This window comes from Sphaeramia orbicularis, chromosome 12 (genome assembly GCF_902148855.1).
Source record: "Sphaeramia orbicularis chromosome 12, fSphaOr1.1, whole genome shotgun sequence".
NCBI classification, from domain to species: Eukaryota; Metazoa; Chordata; class Actinopteri; order Kurtiformes; family Apogonidae; genus Sphaeramia; species Sphaeramia orbicularis.
Window position 1 is genome coordinate 33,820,094 of NC_043968.1, and position 13,703 is coordinate 33,833,796.

Below are 13,703 nucleotides of genomic sequence, written 5' to 3' on the forward strand. Positions count from 1 at the left end.
CAAATGCAAAAAATTATACCAAATTGGCAAAAGGATTCTGCTGTTTGCTTAAACAACTTTATAAACATATTAGATCTGAAATCCCTACAAAGAAATCAGTATAAAAGCAGTCGTCACGGTTACAGACAACAGAGACCATCATTAACTTTGCATTGAATTGAGCTCAAATCTACAAATTATGCCAACATAAACTTCACACAAACACATGCCAGCCTTCTAAACTGCACCTTGAAAGGAAATCAGTAGAAAAAATGTCAGCATGTCTCTTAAACAGAATAGCAGTCAATTAAACAATAAACTGCATTATATGCAGGCATGTTGGGCATGTGGATGCTGGTATAATTGTGTATGTATTTAAAAAAGAACCAGTGAATTTTATTGAACTACTTTCTAACTCATACAGCCCGGCTAGCTCAGTCGGTAGAGCATGAGACTCTTAATCTCAGGGTCGTGGGTTCGAGCCCCACGTTGGGCGTCACATTATTTATGGATGATGGGCATCAAGTTTGGACACAATAACGTTATTCCCCTTGAAAATTGTACTAATTTGGTCATTGTTTGTAGTTGTCAGCATGGTGTCAGACCCAGTAACCTTCATCAGTAATGGGCCTTCTGGTCTCCAAGTGGAGGCGTAGGTTCAAATCCTGACAAGCTTTAAGAACCACAAAATTTGTACATACAGGAGTGAAATGACCTGACCACACTGATACAGCCTTTCAACAAAAAAGACATTTGTCGATAGTCTTTAAAGAACAGCAGCAGTAAACAGAGCTGGCAAATCAAATGAACATTTACTCATTGTTTTCAATTTTTGCAGCGGCGTGTGTTGGAAGACAGTGAGACTCAAAACATGGGGTCGCTGACATGAGGCGTCAGATAAAGTTAAGCAGCTCAAATAGTTCAGTCACTGGAGCATGAGACTCTTAATCTCAGGGTCTTAGTTAGGACATAATCTATCAACTGTTAGCACATGAACTGGTTTGTATATTTCATAGTCTTCCAGAGAACAAGAGCCGTCACAAGTAACTGTGTATGGTGTGGTGTGATGACATTAGTGTGCCATTCACATTCTTTTAAAAGTGCTGATATTGATGCTGATTTACTGGGTGAAATAAGAGTGGTAGAGAGACAGAGGAGAAATAAAAGAAATGAAACACAATAATATCACTGACTAAGAAGCAGAAGTTGGAAAAGTCCAGATAAATAGCTGTGAATGTGAAACAGACGGTGTGTTGTGTGTGGAGCACATGAACCAAAGTCAAACAGTCAGGATCAGAAAAGAAAAGTGAACACAGTGAAACAACTGCACAGATCGACTAACGGTGACATCCAATAAATGTTCATTCATCAGTTCTATCTTAAAGCTACCTTCCACTGCTTCGGTGTGCTGCTGGGCAATGAGTCTGTTAAATTCTGCTATACCGCTTAACTTTATTTGTTATATAGGATTGTTTTTTTTTTTTTTATTTGTTAGTTTATTTTGTGAAACCTGCCAGGTATATGCTATATGTTGTAAAATCACTGTAAACCATAGCTGTGGTAGAGTCAACCATGGTCAATACCTAAAAAGTCTAGCAGGAAATGAACAAATGTGACTGCCTAGTAATAGTATAAAGTATAACAAAACTGAATAATTACACTGAAGGGGAGTAAAATTCACAGACAGGAGACAAACAAAAGTAAAAATTACTTTTAACCCATAAAGACCCAGTCCGACTTTTGTGGCAGTTTCCAAATGAATGTTTCTCTATTTCTACCTTTCTTAAATGATTTATCACCAATTTTTTTTTTTAATATTATCCTCTGTATTTTGCATTTGTTGGTGTAAATCCTGTATTTTCCTACATTTAATTTACAGTTCATGTAGATGTTCCTAAAAACTCAGTGTAAATTCCAAGATAATTATATCAAAACAGAGAAAAATTAAGAAAAAGTTACTTTTTCAGCAAAGATATTGCTAACTGAGTGTAAAAACAAGTGTCTCCATCCACTGTCATTGATCCAACTCCATGGGTTTTTCTGGTGAATCAATGTTGTAGAAGATGACGGTGTTTCCATGGTAACTACGGAGCCTCTGAACGTCTAAATGGGTCATATCTGATGACCATGAAAAGATGACAAACTATATTTTACACCAATTATTTACATGGATTGATAGGATTAGTGGATCAGCAGGGATTAAACAGTTTATATCTGTAGATGGTTTGTGTCACTGGTGGATGCTTAGGTCTCTATGGGTTAAGGTGAAAACAGACAGAAAAAACAACAATGTAAATGGAGAATGTGGGGGAAGAGGACAGCAGCACAGTGCTTATTATAGTCATCATGTGATAAATATGACTCTATTTGTATTAGTTTTCATCTATAGCCTTTAGTGTGTGTGTGTTTAACCCCTAAAGACCCAAACATCCACCAGCGTCCAAAGTCATCTACTGATCTAAACTGTTTAATACCTGTTGATCCACTAATTCTGTCAATACATGTAAATAATTGGTGTAAAATGCAGTTTATCATCTTTTCATGGTCATCAGATATGACCCATTTGGACGTTCAGAGGCTCCATAGTTACCATGGAAACACTGTCATCTTCTACAACATTGATTCACCAGTAAAACCTGTGGAGTTGGATCAATGACAGTGGATGGAGACACTTATTTTCAGTTAAATTAGTGATATATTTTGTTGGAAATGTCACTTTTTCTACAGTTTTCTCTGTTTCTGATAACAATAACTCTCAACTTGAATCTGAGCTTTTATGAACATCTACATGGTCAGTAAATTAAATATAGGAAAATACATGATTTTCACTGAAAAAACACAAAGTAAAACAGGATAATATTACAATAAATGGTGATAAATCACGTAAGAAAGGTTAAATATAGAAAAAAAAAATCATTTGGGAACTGAGACAAAAGTAGCAGTAGGTCTTTGTGGGTTAAGACAGACGTCCAACCCTGAGCAGGTGTGTTGTTGATGGTTTTATCAGCATTTTGGGGATATGTAGAGAAGAAATGAAGAAAGGAAATGGGAAGAAGCGAGGATATAGAGTTGAATTACGTATTAATTCTTTTCTTCTTATACCACATCCATAATCATAGAATGATGGTTGGTTCAGGCATTTTCTTGTTGTCATAATAATCAGGTTGGATTCGTAAATTTCATGTAAATGGTCAGTGGTCTGAAGGGCATTCCTGTCTTTGCTTTTGCCCAGAAACAACAGCCTTTTGTAACTGCAGCTCCTCTGGTCTGATGCTGTGTGGCTTGTGGCTGTTTGGTCTGTGACTGTCGCCTTGTACCAGCCTGCTGGATTTATAAAACGGTTTCAGGCTCTATAAAGTGTCCAATAAACCACTTTTACTATTAGTGTAGGACACTGCTCGCACACAGCAGCTGACCGCTGCCACTGACCAATGTTACACACACACACAAGCACAAATATACACAGATGCAGTGACAGTCACATACATACTTAATGGTCAGACTCACATTTTGAGGGCTGCTGGAGTCAGGACCTCTGCCAAACTCCAGCCCCATGTCACCCCACCCTGCCGCCCTGATGACATCACTGCATAACCCTGAACCAGCGGCCCAGAAAGACCTACAACACACACAGACGCAGAGAACGCAACGAGCACAGACACAGCAACGAATACCGCAGGGTCACATTTTCAGTGCGCACGTACAGTACATGCAGAAACGCATATACACACAGCACTTGACCATAATGACTACCGCATGGCCACAGTGTGTTGTCAGCACACACAGACGAAGCAGGCTTTACTGCAGAGCTGCTGCCTTTCAGTGTAGTCCTCTGCATGTATGACAGCACATTCTAACATAACACCAACATTTAAGAAGGACAGTAAAGAAATGATGTAGCAACTTTCTTTAAAGGGAAATACTGGATGACTATGATAAAAAACATCATCCTCAGAATCAGAAAATCTGGTCTGACAGAACGCCTTATTTTCTTAAAAAAGAATATATATTTAATAATTTTGTCCATCAGTTTTATGGTATTTAGATGAATTTAAAAATATATGCATCAACATAGGTGCTACATATATGTGTATGTTATATCCAATAAGTTACTTAAAGGTTCACTGGGTGATATTTAGTGACATGAATGTGAAGTCCCTCATTAAAGCCAGTACTTGTTTTGTCTTTTCTGGACATTTTAAAGGATTAATAACCCAGGTCTGTACTGAAACTTAGCAAGTGACAATAATGTACATGACTGCTAGATGGCACCTGTTAGAAAATGTAAAAAGGATGAGTTAACACATTACTTAGAAGATGAAGAGCGACTTACTGCCTCAAAGTAATGAAAACACAACTGTCATTTTTGAGTGATTACACACTACTTACAACAGAATCGTGAACATGAATTTTTCCTTTAAGCAGGACCTGTATTAAATATATAAATGCCCTTAAAAGCAAGATAAGTAACATTGTAATCACCTTTTTACACATGGCTTGTATTTAAGTGTGCTTTGTTTTGTGCATTCTTAAAAATGGTATTTAAAATCCCTTTTTAAAAAATATGAATATTCTTCTATAATATTAGAAAAAGGAATGCAGAGTGTTGTGCAAACGTCTTAGTTTTGTTGGGTTAGTAAGGTTCACTGACCACACATTTGCATTTCTCAGTCGCTGTATTAAGATCTAGTCTGATATATGTGAAGTATTTACAGCAGTAAAAACAAAAGGTTCAGGTAAAACAGCGTCTATGAAACCAAAGTGGTCATAGATAGTGTGACCTCCCTTTGCACTTAACATATCTTGAGAAAACATTAGATTTATTGCATTAATTTTCTCTGCTTTACACCAGGTTTTATTCAGCGCATGTCAGATGTTTCTAACTGTTTGTGCTGCTTCTTGTCATGGGGTCAGAGGTCACACTAAATAGTCACATAACCTTTACAACCATCTACTTCAGATTTGTGTGTCTTTTAAGGCTGTGCACAGAATTATGTTTCATATATTTTTACATGTCTTATTTTGTGTATTTTCTTGTATCTGGAAAAAAAAGAGAAATGAATACGTTCATTTCAACCCTGAAAAAACAAAAGAGCTAAAGGTGGACTAAGGCTTTTACACAGTATTGTACGTCTGTTTAAAAAAGCGAAACCTTGGACACATGAGGTAACTGAACTTATTAGCTTCTCTATAAAATGTACACCTATGAGCAACCATCCAACAGACAGAAACAACTACAAACGAAGCCTCTCAACCACATCCTGAGTGGCATTCACAGGATTCCATTCATCCAATCACAGACCAGCGTTTAACATTGTGCCTCTTCAACAGAGGAGATGAAGAGGCCATCCTCTTCACATGGACCACCGTCTGTGTGAGCTAAAACACACGTATACACCGTGTTAACCCTTCTCTCAGACACACAAAGAAACTCACACCTATTCACACATTCAAGGCTACATGTGAGTCCCACCTGGTCCTGTTTTCATGAGGACCCCTAACCTCTCATCTGTTGTACCTCAACATGCAGAACACACTCGACAAAACACTCCTGAATCAAGTTGATCCGCTGATGTTCGCAGACGCCCCATCTTCTCAAATGTCTCACACGGAGACACACACAGACACACACTTACTCTCCTCGGCTAATTACCCAGTCCCGAGGGACAAGACACTTAAGCTGCACTTCTGTGTTTGGGAAAAGAAAAGGTCTTTCTCAGCATTTGGAGTGGAGACACGCAGACAGACAGATGGAGGTATGCAAAGACAGAAATGACGAAGATGTACACCTCCACATGTATTCATTCTACAAACAACAGATTTTTTAGACTTTGTGAAACACTGATCTGTTATTTACATGTTGGCAAATTGTGTTGGTGAAAAAACTACTGCCAAGAGCGAGAAAAGATTTATATGGCAAATATTTCAACTCCATAAGGAGGCTTTGTGGCAAACAGCCTTATAATCTTCACATAACAGGCTTGATCGCAGGGATAAGACTATTTAATCCTTCATCTGAGGTGAAAATATCTAAATGTTTTGAGAGGCAAACTTTTTTATCAGCTGATTTGATCCCTGTTCTTTATCCCTAAAAAAAATTGTGCATATCTGAAATGAACCACATTTGACTTACTGGATAACTGTTTTAGTAAATGCAATCTTTACCTTAAGAGCTACAAGTTAATATGCCCATTTAAGAAGCCTGATAGTACATGGACATTCTACTAGTGGTGCTAATACTAGTAGTACTATTTCTACTGGTATACATCTAATCCGAAATGAAAGAACAGACATGTGCACAAAACAGAAAAATGGGGACACAAAGAAAATCTGAAGTTCTGGACAGAAAAGACATGAATGAAACAAGAGGGAGGAAGAGAAAGAACAGAAGTTGACTTGGTCGACAGGGAAGGAGGAGGAAGAGAGATTATCTCTCTCTAATGGCTAACCTGTTGACAGCAGCACTTTTCACCACCTCTATCTGCACATCTAACGTTACTATCTGCCCTCCACACACACATCCACGTACACACAGCTCCTCTCCTCTTACAGGGTTTATCAGCCCAGCTGTCAGTTCGGTCCACAGCTCATGTGGGTTTCAGACGGAAAGCCATAAGAAGTGCAAAGTGAACCGGAGATGTCCCCACCAGAGACCACCTCAGCTCGTCTGCAGCAACACATGATGAAAATGAATCTCAGACTCTGTCTTCGCATGTGCGCACACACACACACACACACACACACACACACACACACACACACACACAGAAAAACTCCATTTTCTTTGCTTTGTCTACTTTTTACGAACTAAAAATTTATCGTGAATCCAAAGCCATGATGCTCTTTTTGGTTCTAGTTAATTAATTACATTACATAAAGTATGAAGACAAATGTTTTCTGATTCTGTCTTCAGTTTATTATGAGGTTTATGAACCCTTTTAGAGTAAATGTATATGTAGCTGCATTGTCTTGCATTAATATGACTGAATGTGGCGGATTGTTTGCGTACTTTGCATGTTCTCTTATGGTTTTCATGATGATACTGAGCTGATTTATCTATCAATGTCCTCTGATCATATTATTATTATTATTATTATTATTATTATCTGTGCTCTACCTCAGCAACATAAAGTTGAAACTGTAATATATTCTCATATTTTCTAATGACTGATGTTTAATTGTTGGAAATTAAACAGATTTGGGTTTAAAAGTCACCCAATAAAAGCTAAGTAAAGAAGAATAAAACTAAAATATACAGTCTGAACTGTACATATATTTGGACTGTGTTTTTCACGTGATTTTATCTACAGAATGTTAGCCAGTCAAATAAAATCCTTATATCGCATTGAAAAAACAAACATCAGCCCATTTTCACACTCAATCTGCTTTTCTAAGACCTTGGACTTTTTTTTGTCTACAAAAATGTCTTTGCACTACTTAAGCTTCAAATGATTTTCGACATGACATTTCTTTCCATGCGGAGTGTTTCTAATCTCCTTTTCCTGCTGTCCTGTGACTTTCAGCGGCTGCCTACAGCCTACAGCACACAGATCTGTACATTTAGGTATTACACTAACTTTCACACAGATCACATGTTGCTTCCCAAGTTGTGGATGCTGCCCCAGCTTGTGTATTTGTAATAAAAGTGTAAATGAAGGTGACTCTTGGCTGCAGTCAGACTTGTATCAGTGGGTGTTGAGATGCCATTCAGCCTCTGGCCCAGATGAAGGCACAGCAACCTCTGCAAACTGAGAGAAACATTTGTGCAACATTTCGACCAAAATAGTCCTGGTCTTCACCGCAAAGCAAGAGGGCTGCCTTCATTTAGGCCGATGAGGTTGGCAGATCTCACACACACACACACACACACACACACACACACACACACACACACACACACACACACACACACACACTGCATGTTACCACTGTCATATGGAGCCAAAGCCATGAAATAACCCCATTCTGTAAGTAGACTGTGACAACGGAAACATTGTGGGGACAAAACGTCTACAAGTTCAGAAAGAGCAAAGTCCAAAACCCGAGTGGACCGAGTTTAAGCCAAGTTTTTCACATGGACCTGACAGGATGTAGCCTGAGCAGAGCGCGCACAAAACTTTTCCAAGTCTCATCAAGTCCAAGTGTTATCTGAACCACAATACAAATCTGCGTGCTATTAAAGTTTTTGTACAGAAAAACAGGAAACAGAAAAATATATAAAATATAATCAATCTTTCATGCACATATTAGTTTAACTCTTAAACCAACAGAACACACTGGAAATGTATGGATCGCAGACATCCTGGTGCTAAATTACGCAGTCATCTGCGCTCTTTGTGTCAGTTTATATTAACATTAAAATACTTTCATTCTACATGTCCAACTTTCAGACGTTTCATGAAGTCGTAAAAAAAACGTTTCCCTTACCTGCTCTGCTCTGTTGGACTCCAGTTGTTGTTCAGCTCCGCAAGAAAAAAGTTTCTTCTGCAACCATCAGAAGCGCTCAAGTCCCAAAAGTGGTGTTGTGCTGTCCGGTATGGAAACTACAGACACACCGGTGGACTGGGTCTGAGGAAAACCTGCCCAGCTTTGGTTTACAGGATCAAAAGGCGAGAAAGTCTTCTTCTGAAACGCTCTGAAGTCCAAACGCACAAGTTATGGGAATGTACAGAAGAGCAGAGTAGCCTCCGTGAACCTGTCAGTCCGCAAAAAGTTCCGACCTGTCCTGGAAAAGGCGTAAATGAAGGCTCAGAGGGGACAGACGGCCCCAGTCCTCAGCAACAGGTGTCAGGAATAAAGTCAGATTTCTTCACGGCCATCATAAGTTTCCAAAAGCTCTGAAGGATAATTACGCACGAAGGGAATGAGGAGAGGGAGGAGGAGGAGGAGGAGGAGGAGGAGGAGGGAGGAGGGAGGAGGCTCTGCAAAGTTTTACGCGTCGTGTGAGACCAGAGACAAGTTTGAGAGAAAGCCGCGTCAAACAAAGGAGCTCTGAAGTCCACAGTGCGTGTTTTCTGTCTGTGCTGTGGGACGACTCCGGTCTGGTCTGATGTGGAGGGTGTCCGCCTGCCCACGGGGGGGGGGGGGGGGGGGGGGTACATGAATGCCTGTCACATTAGCAGACACTTTAGATGAACTTAAAAAGACATTGTCAGGAGTGGGATTTGAACCCACGCCTCCATTCGGAGACCAGAAGCCCCATCAGAGTGGAAGGAGTTTGTCCTTGAGTCTGGCGCCTTAGACCGCTCGGCCATCCTGACGGTGAAGTTCAATAAAAACCAGACAAGTTTTACCAAAGCCCACAGTGGGTCAGATTATGTAGTATTCTTGTATGTATGATGGTTTTCACTGGATTTCATTATGATTAACACAGGCTCGAACACCAAGTTTATCATGAAAAACAACACACCTCACACACGTAATGTAATGACTACTTTTGAAACACGTGGGTAGGACACAGTCACGCTGGTTCAGATAAAATCTGTTCGCCCAACGTGGGGCTCGAACCCACGACCCTGAGATTAAGAGTCTCATGCTCTACCGACTGAGCTAGCCGGGCTGTGAAAAAGAGTCATAATTCAATAAAATTCACCGGCTCTTCGTTAAATCTAAACTTAAAATTTGCTTAGAGGTCTTATTTATGTCTTTGTGCATGAGAAATCAATATAAGTGAATCCCCAAAGGAACTTTGTGTTGGTAAATGCAAGTTATGCAAATGTACAGGATTTCAGTTCTGTTCAACATGTTGATGGTCACATGAACTATGTTTTCAGCTCAAAAATGTCCAATTTCATCACAATTTATGCTATATTTTCATGTCACAAATGGCCAGGTAATATTTTGACTGAATTTACCTGAAAAACAAATATTCTATTCTTTTAGATTCCCCAATTTTTCTTACAAGATTATATCCTACATATCACATGTTTTATTTTTACAGATTCAGTATGGAGTATGGTGCTGATCCATCCTGCTTATGTTACACCAATACATACATTAAGAATGTCACATGTCACTTTTTAAATCTACACTTTTCTAATAATAAGCATTTTTATAAAGAAATAACAATTCTATATTGTTATTTACTCTTTAGTATGATGATAAACTATACAATAAATAATTATGATACTAGTTTTTGCACAGGGATCATTTGTGGAAACGGTGACATGGCTGCCGAGCATCAGTATGATGGGATCTGTAACAACCATGTCACATCCGTCCACTGCCACATTTTGTGTTTTTGTTCAACTGTTATTGTTTTAGATCCACAATACTAACATTTATGAATAAGAGGAGAATTAGCAATAGTAAGTATATAAGTTTAGTACTAATAAAGTACGGGTACTGACCAGATCTTCATGGGTAATGTCATGTCCATGCACTGTCACGTCCGTCCACCAGCAAAAGTTTTCACATACATGTGCTATTCAAAATCCAATATTTCTGAAAATAGAGCTTCCACTGTCAAATAATATCAGTAGTCTGTGCACAAATGGATAAGCATTATTTCAACACAGTTCTATGCATTTCTTCCAACTTTTTTTTTTCTTTTTTTGACAAAAATGGCCACTCATTGGACCCCCTAAGTAAATTTTAGCCGAAATACATATACAATAATGCCAGCACCCACATGCACAACATGTCTGAATATAATGCAGTTTGTTGTTTCATTGACTGCTGTACTGTTTAAGAGACATGCTGATATTTTTTCTACTGATTTCCTTCCCCTGGACCTTTCAAGGTGCAGTTTGGAACACTGGGCTGCAGTGATACAAACATGTGGTCAATGACAAACTTTTCTCTCTTCAGTGAGTTCTTTACCGTATGTTCAAAGTGGTGACATATTGGACTCAAAGCTTTAAAAAGTGTCTCCTTTAAAGAATGATGAATGAAAATGGTGATGAGTGACTGAATTTAGTGAGTCTCATTTGTCTTGCACTTTTAGAACAAAAACAGAGTTAGCATGTCTTTACATTGCCACTTGTGTTATGGTCTGGCTCAGGGACCACAACAGAAATATCAGACGGAGGACGGAGGATCAATGCTAAACGTGATTTATTTTACAAAGTAACGAATAAGTGCCAACGAAACCATAACCAGAACACAAAGTACAATAAAACAAAAGGTGGCTCGGGCTGAGCCTCCAGCTGGTGGCAGAGAGAGAGTATGGTCTGGACTGCCATCCTTTACAGACTGGGAACCAATCAGCCGCAGGTGTTCCCGATTCCCAGACTCCACCTTTGCACACACTGACGCAGCTACTGCAGGGGAAGATAGCATATCCACAGACACACAGACAGGCAGCACAGAGGCCCTGGGGCCGTCACACTTGATACAGAAAATGCTTGGTTATGTCACCTGATAAAATGGGATTAAAATACTGTCAGGAGTGGGATTCAACCCACACCCCCATTTGGAGACCAACAGTCCCATTTGAATCCTTAAGACCACTTGGCCAGGCTGACCACCACAAGAAAGTTAATAATACATTTGTGATTTGAGGGAAATTCACTATGTATATTTATGTAACATTATTAGAATTTAGCAGATCTTTTTAGTTAATATTTGGTTACTGGAATGCAGAATCTGCAGGATCACCTCTCAATCCACTCATATAAACAACAAGAAAAGATTGTAGTTAGTTTCTCTGAGTCAATAAACTCATATAGACCTGTTTAGAATTTTTATTATCATTATACACAAGGCACAATGAAATTGAGTCTAATCCCACACAGTGCAAATAAAGCAAGAAAGAAACTAAACTATAATTGTATAAAAACAGGATTCCTAATAAACAGACAAAAAAACTAATATATACAATATATGTGTAACAAAATATGTACAAATAGCAGCAGTACATTTACACAACATATTGTACAGTTGAAAAAAAAAAAAAGATCAAACCAAAACCATCTACTGATCTAAACTGTTTAATACCACTGTTAATCCACTAATCCTATCAATACATGTAAACAATTGGTGTAAAATACAGTTTGTCATCTTTTCATGGTCATCAGATATGACCCATTTGGACGTTCAGAGGCTCCGTAGTTACCGTGGAAACCCCGTCATCTTCTACAACTTTGATTCACCAGTAAAACCCATGGAGTTTGACAGATGATAGTAGATGGAGGCATTCATTCATTCATTCATTATCTGAACCCGCTTTATCCTCACTAGGGTCACGGGGGTCACTTGGAGCCTATCCCATTTGCTTATGGGCGAAGGCGGGGTACACCCTGGACATTTCACCAGTTCATCACAGGGCTGAACATATAGAGACGAACAATCACTCTCACATTCACACCAATGGGTAATTTAGATTAACCAGTTAACCTATCAGTGCATGTCTTTGGATGGTAGGAGGAAGCTGGAGTACCTGGAGAGAACCCACGCAGACACGGGGAGAACATGCAAACTCCCACCCCTGTCGACTGGTGTTGGAAGGGAACCCAGGACCTTCTTGCTGTGAAGCACGAGTGCTATCCGCTGCACCACTGTGTCACCCAGATGGAGATGGAGGCAGTTGTTTTATATTCAGTTAATGATATATTTTGATTAAAAAAAGTCATTTTTTTCTTCTGTTTGCGCTGTTTTTGATATAATAACCTTCAACTTTACTCTGAGCTCTAATGAACATCCTACTATGTAATGCACATTCTGTGTCTGATCGATCGATGTCGCAGCACATGAGGACGTTTGTACGGATTTTCCTCAGCATTCACAGGCCCGATCGCCGCCAAACTTGCCAAATGAATAGAAACATTACCTGACTATCTACTAGGCACAATTTAATGTCCGTATTCAAATGTGGTGCGGTATGCTCGGCGATTTTAGCCTCTCTCTACTTTGAATTCTTCATCCCTGCTGCCATACTCCATTTTCGGAAGTGGCTACGCTGCCGTTCATGAAATTTCTACTGCTAGCAGACGATGCTACAATGTGAAGGCTGCAGTTCACTGCTGCTGTATGAATTTAATCATGCTTGACAGGCCAAACAAATACATGCTCTTCCTTTCATGCCTCACATGTTGGCTCAAATTATTACCTGCACAATGCAGGATTAAATGGTAGTTTACAAATGGATAGTGCTGGCAGTCAAGTTCTACTTATCATGCTATCATACAATGGCACCACGGGTACAATGCTGCTGGTCTGCACAATCAGTGAATTAATGTATTGATTACCATTGTATTGTACTAAACTGCGCAATGAAGAAAAGTGATATTGCATCAGGTTGTGAAGAAGAGTCATAGCCTTCAATGTTAACTTATTATTGCAACAGTTTATATGATAGATATGATTATAAGATATGATAGAATATAAATAATATAAAATATGAACTAAATGCTGATCAGATCAGAAATGTTTTAGTTGTATTTGACTATTTCTCTTTGGTGTGGAAGAAGTCGTCCTTAAGTCTGTCATCTTATCCACTGTGAAGATGTGTAGAGTTCAGAGACTGTTCACATTTTCTCTTCTCTTCTGGTTTATTATAGTGAATCAGAGGAACAGAGGAAGGAGGAAAATGTCATCAGTGTTAGTGGATATTTAGACTGTCAGTGGCTAACAGCTTATTTTAGGAGCTCCACTCCTCTCACATTGTTTTTATTTCCTCTCAACTGTTTTTTCCTACAACTCACCAGCTCTCTCCATCCTCCCCTCCCTCCCTCCCTCCCTCCCTCCCTCCCTCCCTCCTCCCCTCCCTCCCTCCCTCCCTCTTT

At 39.2% G+C, this 13,703-nt stretch overlaps 1 protein-coding gene and 3 non-coding genes across 5 annotated transcripts in view; 1 reads left to right on the forward strand and 3 right to left on the reverse strand.

Annotated features, from left to right (window-relative positions):
- wnt5b (wingless-type MMTV integration site family, member 5b) overlaps window positions 1-8,850 on the reverse strand; it is a 106,279-nt gene extending 97,429 nt beyond the window's left edge. For both annotated transcript variants that reach the window (XM_030149746.1, XM_030149747.1), the window contains exon 1: window positions 8,407-8,850. The gene's annotated coding sequence lies outside the window, so the exon portion shown is untranslated. The remainder of the gene's footprint in view (window positions 1-8,406) is intronic.
- trnak-cuu (transfer RNA lysine (anticodon CUU)) lies at window positions 403-475 on the forward strand. Its single transcript has one exon. It is a non-coding gene; the product is annotated as a tRNA-Lys (tRNA).
- A 278-nt stretch (window positions 8,851-9,128) lies between the features above and the next one.
- Window positions 9,129-9,239, reverse strand: trnal-caa (transfer RNA leucine (anticodon CAA)). The gene is made up of 2 exons: window positions 9,202-9,239; window positions 9,129-9,174 (listed from the first exon to the last, which is right to left on the reverse strand). It is a non-coding gene; the product is annotated as a tRNA-Leu (tRNA).
- A 226-nt stretch (window positions 9,240-9,465) lies between these two features.
- On the reverse strand, window positions 9,466-9,538 carry trnak-cuu (transfer RNA lysine (anticodon CUU)). Its single transcript has one exon. It is a non-coding gene; the product is annotated as a tRNA-Lys (tRNA).
- Between the last annotated feature and the right edge of the window lie 4,165 nt (window positions 9,539-13,703).